This window comes from Gossypium hirsutum, chromosome A08, assembly GCF_007990345.1.
Source record: "Gossypium hirsutum isolate 1008001.06 chromosome A08, Gossypium_hirsutum_v2.1, whole genome shotgun sequence".
NCBI classification, from domain to species: domain Eukaryota; kingdom Viridiplantae; phylum Streptophyta; class Magnoliopsida; order Malvales; family Malvaceae; genus Gossypium; species Gossypium hirsutum.
In genome coordinates this window covers 98,473,867-98,487,150 of record NC_053431.1, presented here as the reverse complement: position 1 = coordinate 98,487,150, position 13,284 = coordinate 98,473,867, and the positions used below count along the sequence as shown (strand labels likewise).

Here is a 13,284-nt window from a genome sequence, read left to right as displayed (position 1 = left end):
TGTTCAAGTGTGGCCTAGTCATTACAACGGCCCGCACCTAAGGGTCGGGCCCGTAATATCTGAAATAGTTCCTCCTGTGGTCCCAGTGGGAATTGGAGGAATGGGTGCCTGATCTTCGCAGTAGGACTAGAGGATGATGCTGCTCCTTTCCTCCTTTTCGAGGTGGGGACGGCGGTGTTCTTGCCGCTTGGATTTGACATGATATACATCAAAAGGAACTTAAATCTTAATGAATGGAAAAGATAACATATATTAACAAATTCAAAAAGGAGTTAAACATGAATTGAACTAAAAAATGTAATAAAAAACTACTAACACTAACAAGACTCAACCAAAAGCAATCAAACTTGATAGAGATTTTATGGTACATGGCAGAGTAATAGCAAGACTAAATTCAAAATGAACTAAATGAAAGTATCTAAGCATAGTAAAATATATCCTAGGAATGAGGATGATATGATAAACAATTAGTATCAAAAGCAATAAAAGGATAAAAATTAGGATTATGAAGTTAGTAAGCATACAAAGGAAGTAATAGAGAAGAGAAAACTGTTAGTGAATGAGTGGTGGCCGGAGGAGCAACAGTGTGATGGTAGGGAGTGGTTGAGGTCTGCCACGGGCATGGAAGGTGTGCCATGTGGTGTGCAAGGGTCAGAAGAGGGGAGGAGGGAGAGAGAGAGGGGAGATAAATGAAGGAGAAAGGAAAGCTAGGGTGGCCGGTCGGCGTTGAGGGAGGGGGAGGGGTTGCGGTGGCTAGGGTTTAGAGTTTTTGGGGAAGGGGATGATGAATAGTGAGGAGTTTATATAGATACTGGGACACACGGCCATGGGGCATGCCCGTGTGCCCTAATTTTAGCCCGTGTGTATCTTGATTTTCAAATTTGGGCTCATCTAAAATTTCACTCATGCCCGTGTTCTTTGGGCGTGTTGATGCACACGGCTGTGTCGCACAGCCGTGTTCTGCTTTGTTCACTTCTCCCACGCCCGTGTATGTATGTCCACACCCGTGTTGTTTTGTCAATCTTGACCATGGGTAGTGAGCACAGGCATGTCTCACGCCCGTGTTGTTTTCTCAGTTTCAACCATGGCCTCTAGACACGGGCATGTGACACGCCCGTGTTGTTTTGACAGATTCACTCACGGCCATGTCATACGGCTGTGGCAACTTATCGACTCCCATGTTGGGGAAAAATATTGCTCTGTTTTCACACGACCTAAGGCACGCCCGTGGGCCTGGCCGTGTAGTTTTGGAAAACTTGTGTTCAGTGTCTTAGTTAGTGAATTAAATGTTAAAAACTAGAATTTAAAGAAGTTAACACCGTTAGTGCTCAGGTTGCCTCCCAAGAAGCGCTTATTTATAGTCTAAGCTCGACTTACCTCTCTGTTGCATGGTCATGGTGGTGCGAGGGGTTTACACTCCTCATCCCTACTATCAATTTTATCAAAATAAGGTTTTAGACGAGTACTATTTACCTTGAATGTACCGAATTTGGGATGAATTACCTTGACTGTGTCATATGGGAAAATGCTAAGTACCGTGAGAGGGATTTCTCCATTAGGTTCAGAGGTGGTAATTCGAGGGTCTGTTGCATCTAATAGTACTTTGTCTCCAACATTAAGTTGATTTGGTGAGATATTGTGCTCGTCATGGCATGATTTTAGTTTATCGTGTGATCTCGATTTTTGTGTCTGCCACTCATCTAGTTCCTCAACCTGTAGCCTTCGTTCTTCATATATGGGTTCTTTGTTGTTATTTGAACAAGGCTCATGTATGCTTTTCGAATGTATTTCCTGCAAGGAAGGTTGCACCACATGATCAGCATTAGTAGAATTTCGAGCTTGAAAAGTGATTGTTTCCTCACCCACACGAAGTATGAGTTCACCTGTACCAACATCAATTATAGTTCTAGCAGTTGCTAAAAAGGGCCTTCCTAAAATTAAAGGCACGTCACTATCCTTTTCTATATCTAGAACAACAAAATCAACTAGGAATATGAATTTGTCAATTTTAACAAGTACATCTTCAATAATACCTTTAGGAAATCTGATTGTTTTGTCTGCTAACTGAATGCTCATCCTAGTTTGTTTGTGTTTCCCAAGACCTAGTTGTTTAAACATTTTATAAGGCATGACATTGATACTAGCCTCTAAATCAGCCAAAGTATTATTAACATCTAAACTACCAATTACACAAGGAATCGTAAAACTCCCTGGATCTTTTAATTTGTTGGCCAACTTATTTTGTAGTATGGCTGAGCAAACTGCATTTAACTCCACTTGCGATGCCTCATCCAACTTCCGCTTATTTGTTAAAAGCTCCTTTAAGAATTTGGTTGCATTTGGCATCTGCAAAAGAGCTTCAATAAACGGTAATTTGATATGTAATTTTTTTAATAATTTAAGGAATTTATCGAATTCGTCCGTTCGGTCTTTCCTTGTCGCATTAGGGTATGGCACTCGTGGTTTGTACTTATTACTTACCAGTTGTTGCTCACTGTGGACTACCTCACCTTTACCTTTACTTACCACCATTCCTTGCCTTGGTTCTGGTTCTGGTTTTGGTTCAACTAACCCTTCCCCATCTTGAATGGTAATTGCATTGAGTTGTTCCCTTGGGTTAGATTCAGTGTTACTCGGTAGCTACCTTGTGGCCGTTCAGAAATCAATTTGGCAAGTTAGACTATCTGACTTACGAGCCCTTGGATCGACACTTTTTGATTCTTAAGTGTTGTTTTGGTATTTTGAAAGCGAGTTTCCGACACCGGGATAAACTTTGTTAGCATCTCCTCAAGGTTCAACTTCTTTTCCTGTTGGTAAGGTGGTTGTTGAAAGCCCGGAGGATGTTGTGGCCTTTGATTCCCTTAACCACACCACGAGAAGTTGGGATGGTTCCTCCAACCTACATTATATGTGTTACTATATGGGTTATTTTGAGATCTTGAATTATTACCCATATATTGAACTTGTTCCTCCTCGGTGCTAGGGTTAAAGGGTTGATATTCTGTGTATGCTCCTCCTTCATTTGAATCGCACCTCATCACTGGATGTACCTGAGTAGAACCACACAAACCGTCAATCTTTTTATTTAAGAGTTCTACCTGGTAAGATAGCATAGTAACCGCATCGAGGTTGAAAACACCGGCTTCTTTCATCGACTTTGTTCTCATGACTTACCACTGATAGTTATTCAGTGACATCTCTTCAATAAATTTGTAAGCCACTTCAAGTGTTTTGTCATTAATAGTCCCACCAACAGCTGCGTCGATAAATTTCCTTGTTGAGGGGTTCACACTGTTGTAAAACGTTTGAACCTGCAACCATAAAGGTAACCATGGTGAAGGCAGCTTCTTAATAGGTCCTTGTATCTCTCCCATGCATCATGGAGTGTCTCTAGATCCATCTACACAAAAGAAGAGATATCATTCCTCAACTTAGCCGTTTTAGCCGACGAAAAATATTTCAGTAAAATTTTTTCGGTCATTTGTTCCCAAGTAGTGATTGACCCTCGTGGTAACGAGTTCAACCACTGTTTAGCTTTGTTCCTCAATGAAAAGGGAATCAACCGAAGGCGAATGGCATCATTAGAAATGCCATTGATCTTAAAAGTTTCGTAAAACTCTAAGAAATTCGCCAAATGAGCGTTTGGGTCCTCGTCCTACAAACCATCAAACTGAACAAACTGTTGGATCATTTGAATTGTGGTAGATTTCAGTTCAAAATTATTTGTAGCAACAGCAGGCCTAACTATACTTCACTCAGTTCTTGTTAAAGTAGGTTTAGCATAATCATACATAGTGCGTGGAGCAGGGTTCTTATTTACTGGATTAGCAGCATTCGTAAGGTGTAGCAGATTTTCCTGAATTTCAGCCATCTCCTCGGTTGTGGTGTGAATGTCGTCCTCTTGCTCTTCCTCTGTGTATCTTAGGCTTCGCCTTATTTCTCTTCGATTTCTGCGAGTTGTGTGATCGATCTTGCTATCAAAAAGTAATGGTCCCGACGGGTTTCTTCTAGTCATGCACTATAAAAACTTGCCAGAATCGAATAAACAAACAATTAGAAAATAAAATAAAAATTTAAATTGCAATAAAAGAAGAATGGCTAAAGAAATAAAAATCGAGTGGTCCTAATATCTTAGTTCCCCGGCAACGGCGCCAAAAACTTGATCTTGTGATGAATCATGATAATTTTTATAATTTATGAATGTCCGTTCTTGAAAACTAAATATTATCACAACAAAGGCAAGCGCACCTTATCGAACAGTAGTATAGTTTATGGCAAGATCGGGATGTCGAACCCAAAGGAACTAAAAGTACTAGTATTGACTTTCTTTTTATTATCTAGCCTGAAAATAAAAGGGGTTTGTTTTATCTAAACTAATTACTAAACTAAGAATGCATAGGAAGTAAATTGGGGAAATAACTTTTGGGAAAACTGAATGATTTGGACAATACCTAAGGGAAAAATCCACCTAGACTTCACTTGTTATTGACTCTGAATCAGACAATTTATTCACTTGACTTGATCCGTAGAAATCCCTAGTTTATATTATCATCTCTCTTGAGACTAACAACGTCTAACCCTAGGTTGATTAATTGAAATCTCTTTCTAATTAACTCCCTAGCATTGCATTAACTCGATCTATGAATTCCCTTATTAGGTTTCACCCTAATTCGGCAAAATTTTATCACCCTATCTCTAGGCGTGCAATCAACTCCGCTTAATTTTGTTAGATCTACTCTTAGACAGGGACTTTTGCTCCTCTGAATAAGCACATCAATACTTGAATCAATATCCTAGAATATTAAAGTAAGAATTAAAAACTCATAATTAAGAATAAGTCAAATATTTATCATACAATTCAGATAATAATAACAAGATCCGTCTTAGGTTTCATTCCCTTTAGGTTATGAAAGAAAACATCTCAAAAGAATAATGATAACAAAACATAAAGAAAAAGATCTTCAGTCTTGAAGGTGAACCCGGCTTCTGAGATAGATCAATCAGCCTTCTTCCAGTATATCCTTGCCTCCTACTCCGTGTGTTTAAATAGGCTTTAGAATGCCTAAAAGCCCTCTAGAGTGGCCTTTTCCAAATAGGACTAGATTTGGGCTCGACAGGGACACGCCAGTGTGACACGCCCGTGTTCGATTGGTTCAAACCATGTTAGAGTTTGTTGAATGGACACGAGCGTGTGAACTGCCCGTGTGAGGAAGTCCAGGCTGTGTTGATTTCCCACGTTAACCCATTTTCTCCGTTTTTGGCCTGTTTCTCGCTCTTTTTACTCTCATATGCTCACCTAAGTATAAAACATGAAATTAAAGTATTAGGAGCATCAAAATCACCGAATCTAAGGATAAATCATCCATAAATGTGCTAAGCATGGGATAGAAATATGTATAAATTGTGGTTTATCACTCGTGTGGAAAAAATAAGGCTATTTACCAAGCCTCTTTTCCACCCTTACTTACATAACCTGTAAAAGATCACTCTATACCAATACAAGGGCACATCATATGGCCAAAACAACCACAATAAACAACCTTTCAATTAGGAAAATTTACTCATCCATAAAAAGTAACATCTTCTACGCAATATCAAAATGAATATCGGCCATTATCCATGGCCTTATACAAAATGAAAGGATTTAATCCAAACCACACATTTGGCTAATTCCTTAAGGACACAAAACAATGAAGTCTAAGCCATATACATGACATACTCAAAAATAAGATTTCTAACTATACTGAGTCTTTAGATGATAATGTGATCGTAGCCTCTGACATCCTTTGAATCCTCGAGCTATTTTTGTGTCACTATAAGAAAATGGGAAAAGAGAGGGAGTAAGCATAAAGCTTAGTAAGAAGCATACAAAATACATAACAACAACTTTACCATTTAACAACATGCTTTTCATACAAAAGTAGGGTACACAAACTCTATCTTTAAACATTATACATCCCTCGGTACCAATACGAAATTCGAATTCATTTCCCGTCTCGCACTGACCCATCTTAGCTTGCAACTCCTTATCACCTTTCTAAGCTTCACGGATCTCTTGTAGAAATGTCGGTCTAGCTCTCAACTTTGCTAGAATCGAACCATCATTAGACACAGTCAATTGAGTATCCATGGCTCTTAAGGTGAACAATGACTTTCTACTCAAAGCGTCAGCGACTAAATTCGCCTTTCTTGGGTGATAGTCAATTATCAGCTCATAATACTTTATTAGCTCAAACCATCATCGTTGTCATACATTCAACTCCTTTTGAGTCATCCAATATTTGAGACTTTATAATCGGTAAATACTCAGCATTTCTCACCATACAAATGATGTCTCCAAATTTTCAATGCGAACACGATGGTGGCCAACTCTAAATAGTGCGTCGGGTAGTTTTTCTCGTGAAGCTTCAGTTATCTCGAAGCGTATGCTATAACCTTACCTTCTTGCATAAGCACGCACCTCAAACTATTCAAAGAGGCATCCCTATACATCACAAATTCCTTGCCCGACTCTGGTTGCACTAACACTGGGGCTTCAGTCAACAAGGCCTTTAATTTCTCGAAACTCTGTTGACACTTTTTTGTCCATTCGAACATGACATCTTTTTGCAACAACCTTGTTATCAGAGTAGCTATCATAAAGAATCCGTTTACAAACTATTTGTAGTATCCGGCCAAACCCAAAAAACTTCGAACCTCTGTCACATTCTTCAGTGGTTTCCACTTAACAATAGCCGAGATCTTGCTTGGGTCAACTCTAATCCCATCTCCCGACATGATATGTCCTAAGAATCCAACTTCTCTAAGCCAAAATTCACTCTTACTGAATTTGGCATATAGTGCTTATCTCTAAAAGTTTGCAAAACCATCCTCAGATGCTCCGCGTGTTCACCCTCATCGCACGAGTAAATCAGTATGTCATCGATAAATACCACTACGAACTTATCCAAACATGACCTAAAAATATGGTTCATCAAATCCATAAACATTGCCAGGGCATTAGTCAAACCAAAAGGAATGACGAGGAACTCATAATGCCAGTACCTTATCTGAAATGCAGTCTTCGGTACATCTTGCTCTTTAACTCTTAACTAATAGTAGCCAGGCCTCAAATCAATTTTAGAAAACACAGTAGCTCCCTTCAACTCATCGAACAAATCATCGATCCTTGGAAAAGGATACTTGTTCTTCACAATTACCTTGTTGAGCTGTCTATAGTCGATACCTAACCTCATCAACCTGTCTTTCTTTTTTCACAAAAAGTATCGGAGCATCCCACGGTGAATATCTCGGTCTCATAAAGCCCTTATCTGTTAACTCTTGCAACTGTACCTTCAACTCTTTCAATTCTTCTGGAGCCATCTTATACGGAGCGATCGAGATAGGTGCCACACCAGGAACTGACTCGATACCAAATTCAACTTCCCTAGTTGGAGGTAATCTGGGCAACTCTTCTGGAAACACATCTACAAACTCACAAACCATTGGTACTGATTCAATCTTCGATTTAGACACTTGAGTATTCAGCACAAAAGCGAGATAAGTCTCATATCCTTTCCTCAAATATTTCTCAGCAACCAAAGACGATATTATTACAGACAGGTTATTCGATTCATCTGGTCCAATCTGAAGAACATTACGGTCTTCAAATTTCAACTCAATAACTTTTCTTCCACAGTCCATTACAACACCATGAGAAGTTAACCAATCCATCCCAAGGATTCCATCAAATTCATTAAACAGCAATAACATTAAGTTAGCCGAAAAACAATGACCTCTAATTGTCAAAGGACAATTTCTACACACTTGGTCTACTAGTACATGTCTGCCTAAAGGGTTAGACACTTTTATCACAATTTCAGTGGACTCTACTTGTAACACCCCTAACCCATACCCGAGATCGGGACAAGGTGCGAGGCATTATAGAACATAAACAAGGTATTTTCAAAAAATACAGGTCATAAAATTTCATTCCAAATTAAAATCGACTAAACAAAATTATTTTGTCCTTATCATGGACCTATGAGGTCCAAAACATGCATTAGAGGTAACCCAGAACTAAACCAAGAACTTAAGAAAATTCTAAGAAAGTTTCTAGGTTTAAGCCTCACATGCCCGTGTGGAGGCAATGCACACACCCGTGTGCTTTGGGACATGCCTGTATCCCTTACCAGTGTTGAATTTTTAGAATTTATTTTTATTTCGAACCTATAAGGGTTTTCACATGGCCAAGCACACTCCCGTGTCCCTCACTCGGCCTAGACATGCCCGTGTCAGCGCCCGTTTCCAAAAACCTGGACATTCTATTTATGACATCATTATTCATTTAGAGGCACACGGCCAAGGCATACGCCCGTGTGCTAGGCCGTGTCCTCTACACGGCTGAGACACACGGCCGTGTCTCTGCCCGTGAGTTTACTACCATGCATACTGACTTAGAAATTTTTGGTGTAGCGGACACACGGCCGTTCACCACGCCCGTGGGGAAAACCGTGTGTCACACACGGCATAGACACATGCCCGTGTGTCTACCCATGTGGACCTTTTTGGAGGCTATTTTCCAAGCCAATGGTCACCCTCAATCACTTATACATTCAAACACACTATATAACATGCAACATGACATATTTGTGCACTCAAGATTCCACACCATGGCACTCTCACATCTTCATAATGTCATTTTATTGCACTCTCATTTGCTACACTATTTAGAGGCATTCCACACCAATTTCATGGATTATTAAACTTGTTACCATAACTTTAATTTTTGTATTCATGCACATAGTCCTTTTAAGATATTAGGTCAACCCTTATCCTTGAGCACCAGATTTATACTTTACCATACATTTATCAAGCAATAACATGTCCTACCATCAAAACACTAGCACATGCATGCATGGGTAATTAGGTTACAACCCAAATGATCAAGTGTGAGCCATATCACATAGCCATTACAAAATGAATCACTGTTATCATAAGCCTTCACAAATTAGCTAAATAGCACGACACATATCACAAAATGACCAAGTTTCCTATACATGTCATACTCAAAATAATGATTTCACTATACCCAATAGTCTTTTGATGGTGTGATCTAGTACTCCGACAGCTTCCGATCCCCAAGCTAGCTTGGCAGAACTACAAAGGATGGAAAAAGAGAGGGGAGTAAGCATTAAAGCTTAGTAAGTCCACATGAAAATAATATGCAATAGTGGTAAATGATTAACATGCAAAAACATGATAATGTATAACACCAAAAACACAAAAAAGTATACATAAAGATTATTCTTTCATTCAAACCTCTTTGCTTACTCATCATATGCACATATATATACTTGCTCATTGTAAACCGATCTTTATTAAAGCATTACTCATAGGTCTAGCATACATACCTGTACTCATCATAAGCATCCATAACCATACCTCTTTCATATGTTCTTCTTAGGACTCTCACTATATTCTTTACAATACTCGTTAACATTCGGAATACTATTGGATACACAGAAACTTGCACATAAGTGCCTCATATACAAATGTAGCCGAAGCTACCACATAACATGTAACACATCCCTAATGAACTTGGACCTCTCAACGAGCTCGGATGTTACATGAATCACATCCACCATGAACTCGGACCTCTCAACGAGCTCGGATGCTACATATCTCACAAACCCGGGCCACTCAACGAGTTCAGACTCCTTAGTTCCTAATGACATGTCACTTGTATCCTAAACTATTCCTAAGGTTCAAACAGGATTTTTTTTTCTCTCTTGCATATAGTGTATCCATCGTACTTGCTCGTAACATCGTAAATCACGATCATAATAACATTCATAATTTCATGACAATCAATAAGCATATAAAACATAATTATAATAAAGCATTTATCACATTATATTAAAGCATTCAAAACATACTACCATACCACATTATTTGCATATGAACTTACATCGGTACAAAACAGCGGTAATCGAGCCTAGTCATCGTATACTTTATTCTTTCTCGATCAAGTCCCAATTCACGTTTTTCTTGATCTATAATGCCAAATTTAAATTATTTGTTATTCACATTATTCAAACGGGTCCATAAATCATACTTTTTCAAATTTACATTTTGACCCCTAAACTTTCACATATTTATGATTTAGCCTCTAGGCTCGTAAAATGAAATGCATGCATTTTCTTGATTACCCAAGCTTGGCCGAACCTTTCCTATGCTCATATTAGCCCATATTTTCTTTTATTTCACATTATTATTATTACTACTCACTTTTTCACTTTTACAAACAAGTCTTTCATTTAGGTGGTTTCACTAAAAATCACCTAATAAAAGTTGTTCATCATGCATCAAACATTCATATTCCTCTATTAATCATCAAAATATAAGCATGTCATGCATGGGTCAATTTTCATACATGAACCCTAGCTTAAAATATAGCTAGAAATGGGTAGATCATGTTACCGGGACTTTAAAAATACAAAGAACATTAAAAAAAGAGCTAGGGAACACTTACTATTGAGCTTGGAAATGTTGAACAAAACCTTAGCTATGGTGTTTTGTGATTTTTGGTAGCCAAGGAAGAAGATGGACACATTTTTGGTTTGATTTTCCCTTTTTGTTCTTTTAATTATCTAATGACCAAAATGCCCTTAGGGTTTCTCTTTCTAATTTTTTTCTATACATGTCCATTTTTGTCAAAAATTTTAGAAATTTGTCAAATTGCTAATTAGAACCTTCTAATTCATAATCTAATGCAATTTCATACTTGAAGCTTCTAGAATGCAAGTTTTACTCTTTATTCAATTTGGTCCCTAAAATGCAATTAGACATTTTATGCATAGAATTTCTTCATGAAACTTTCATACAAGCATGAATTCATAACATAAACCTCATAATAATCATAAAATAGTTATTTCTATCCCGGACTTATGGTCTCAAAACCACTGTTTAGACTAGGCCCTAATTCGGGATGTTACACTACTAGCATGTTAATACGGGATATCAATTCCATAAAAATATAAGAGTGGGTAGACCCCGAGTTAATTAAAGCAACAACAGACATATCATGGATAAAGAAGGTACCCATGATCACGTCGGGAGACTCTGACTCTTCACGGGCATGAATAGCATAAGTCCTTATAGGCGCTCTGCCTTCAGACCTCACTGCAGCATCTTTTGGTGCACCTCTGCTGGTAGCCCCGCTTCCAGGGTTCTTTTGTGGTCCACCCCCAAATGAGCACTACTTGCTCTCACTTCTTACTTTTTCTCTTTGTCATCTAGCTCGAGACAGTCTCGGATGAAGTGATCCAGTGACCCATATTTGAAGCACCCTCTTTCTTTACCTCGGCACTCGCCGATATGGCGCCTACCACACTGCGAACATTCTGGCCTATTTGGCCGAGCACTGCCGACACTCGTGACAAAAGTGGTCTGGGCGCCGTGTTCTTCTGGTTCTTGTTTCTATTTGAGAACCCCATCGAAGCATTCAATTAGGAAGTGAATTCCTTAGATTTCTTAGATGAGGACTGATGCGATTTCCCCATCTGTCTTTTCCTTGAATCACATGACTCAATAGCCGCCTTTCTCCTCTCTTTAACCAACTCTTCTGTTTTGCATGCTCTCTCAACGAGTACCACGAATTCCCTTAACTCTAAAAGGCCAACAAACACTAGGATATCTTCATTAAGACCATCCTTAAACCTCTTACACATGGTGGCTTATGAGGACACGCACTCCCACGTATACTTGCTAAGTCTCACAAACTCACATTCATATTCCGTCACTTTCTTACTGCCTTGCTTCAACTCTTAAAATTCCTTCCTTTTATGGTCCATGAATCTCTGGCTAATGTACTTCTTTCAGAACCCTTCCTAGAAGAATTCCCAAGTTACTCTCTCTCTCGGTACAACGGACACGGGAGTATTCCACCATTGGTAGGCTGAGTCTCGTAGGAGTGACACCGCATACTTCACGCACTCTTCAGGCGTGCACAACAATTCATCAAATACTTTGATGTTATTCTCCAACTAAAACTCTGCTCTCTCCGGGTCGTCATCTATTTTGGCTTGAAATTCCTCGACCCTTTGTTTTTGAATCTTGTCTACTGGAGGCTTCTCCATCCACACCCGCTCCTTGCGGAGCTACAGGGGCATACTGAGGAATCGGAGGAAGTGAGGGAGGTGGAGTGTTCGGATTAGCACGAACAAACTCTATGTACCAAGCATCCATCATTCGGAGATAGGCTTTTCTAGCCCCTCCACCTTCGCCCATAGTCATGGGCTCAATCTCGACTGGCACGATCCCTTCAGTGGGAGCCGACGCGTTACTCTCCATGTCGTTCGCTGTAGCACTATCAGGATCCATTTAAAATATGAAAATGCAATTTATAATCGTCAGGAGCTGTCATACTATCAATATACACTAGAATTAATTCTAGATTCACACCTACAGGGGTTTTCACAAGGCTTGGCACATGCCCGTGTCCTTCATACGGCCATGACATGCTCGTGTCCTAGCCCGTGTACAAAAACCTAGACATTCTATTTTTGGTGTCAGCATTCCTTAAAGGCCACAAGGACAAGGCACACGCCCGTGTGCTAGGCCGTGCCCTTCACACTTCTAAGACACACAGTTGTGTCTCTACCCGTGTGTTTACTACCATGCATACTAACTTGCATATTTTACGTGCAGGGGACACACGGCCGGACAGCAAGCCCATTGGGCTAGCCGTGTGTCACATACGACCTAGACACACGCCCGTGTGCCTACCCGTGTTGACAAAATAAGGTATTTTGCCAAGCCTCTTTGCCACACTTACTTACATAACCTGCATAAGATCACTCTATACCAATACAAGGGCACATCATATACCCAAAACAACCACAATAGGCAAAATTTCAATTGTGCAAATTTACTCATCCATAAAAAGTAACATCTTCTACACAATATCAAAATGAATATTGACCATTATTTATGGCCTTATAAAAAATGAAAAGATTTAACCCAAGCCACACATTTGGCTAATTTCTCAAGGACACAAAACAATAAAGTTTAAGCCTTATACATGCCATACTCAAAAACAAGAAGTCTAATTATACTGAGTGCTTTGGATGATAGTGTGATCGTAGCCTCCGACGTCAATTGAATCCTTGAGCTATTTAAGCGTCACTATAAGAAAATGGGAAAAGAGAGGGGATAAGCATAAAGCTTAGTAAGAAGCACACAAATACATAACAACAACTTTACAATTTAACAACATGCTATTAATACGAAAGTAGGCGTAAG

The 13,284-nt window shown here is 39.3% G+C and overlaps 1 non-coding gene across 1 annotated transcript; it reads left to right on the top strand.

Moving 5' to 3' along the window:
• Positions 1–3,327: 3,327 nt before the first annotated feature.
• LOC121205261 (small nucleolar RNA R71) lies at positions 3,328–3,433 on the top strand. The gene has a single exon (XR_005900346.1). It is a non-coding gene; the product is annotated as a small nucleolar RNA R71 (small nucleolar RNA).
• The last annotated feature ends 9,851 nt before the right edge of the window (positions 3,434–13,284 follow it).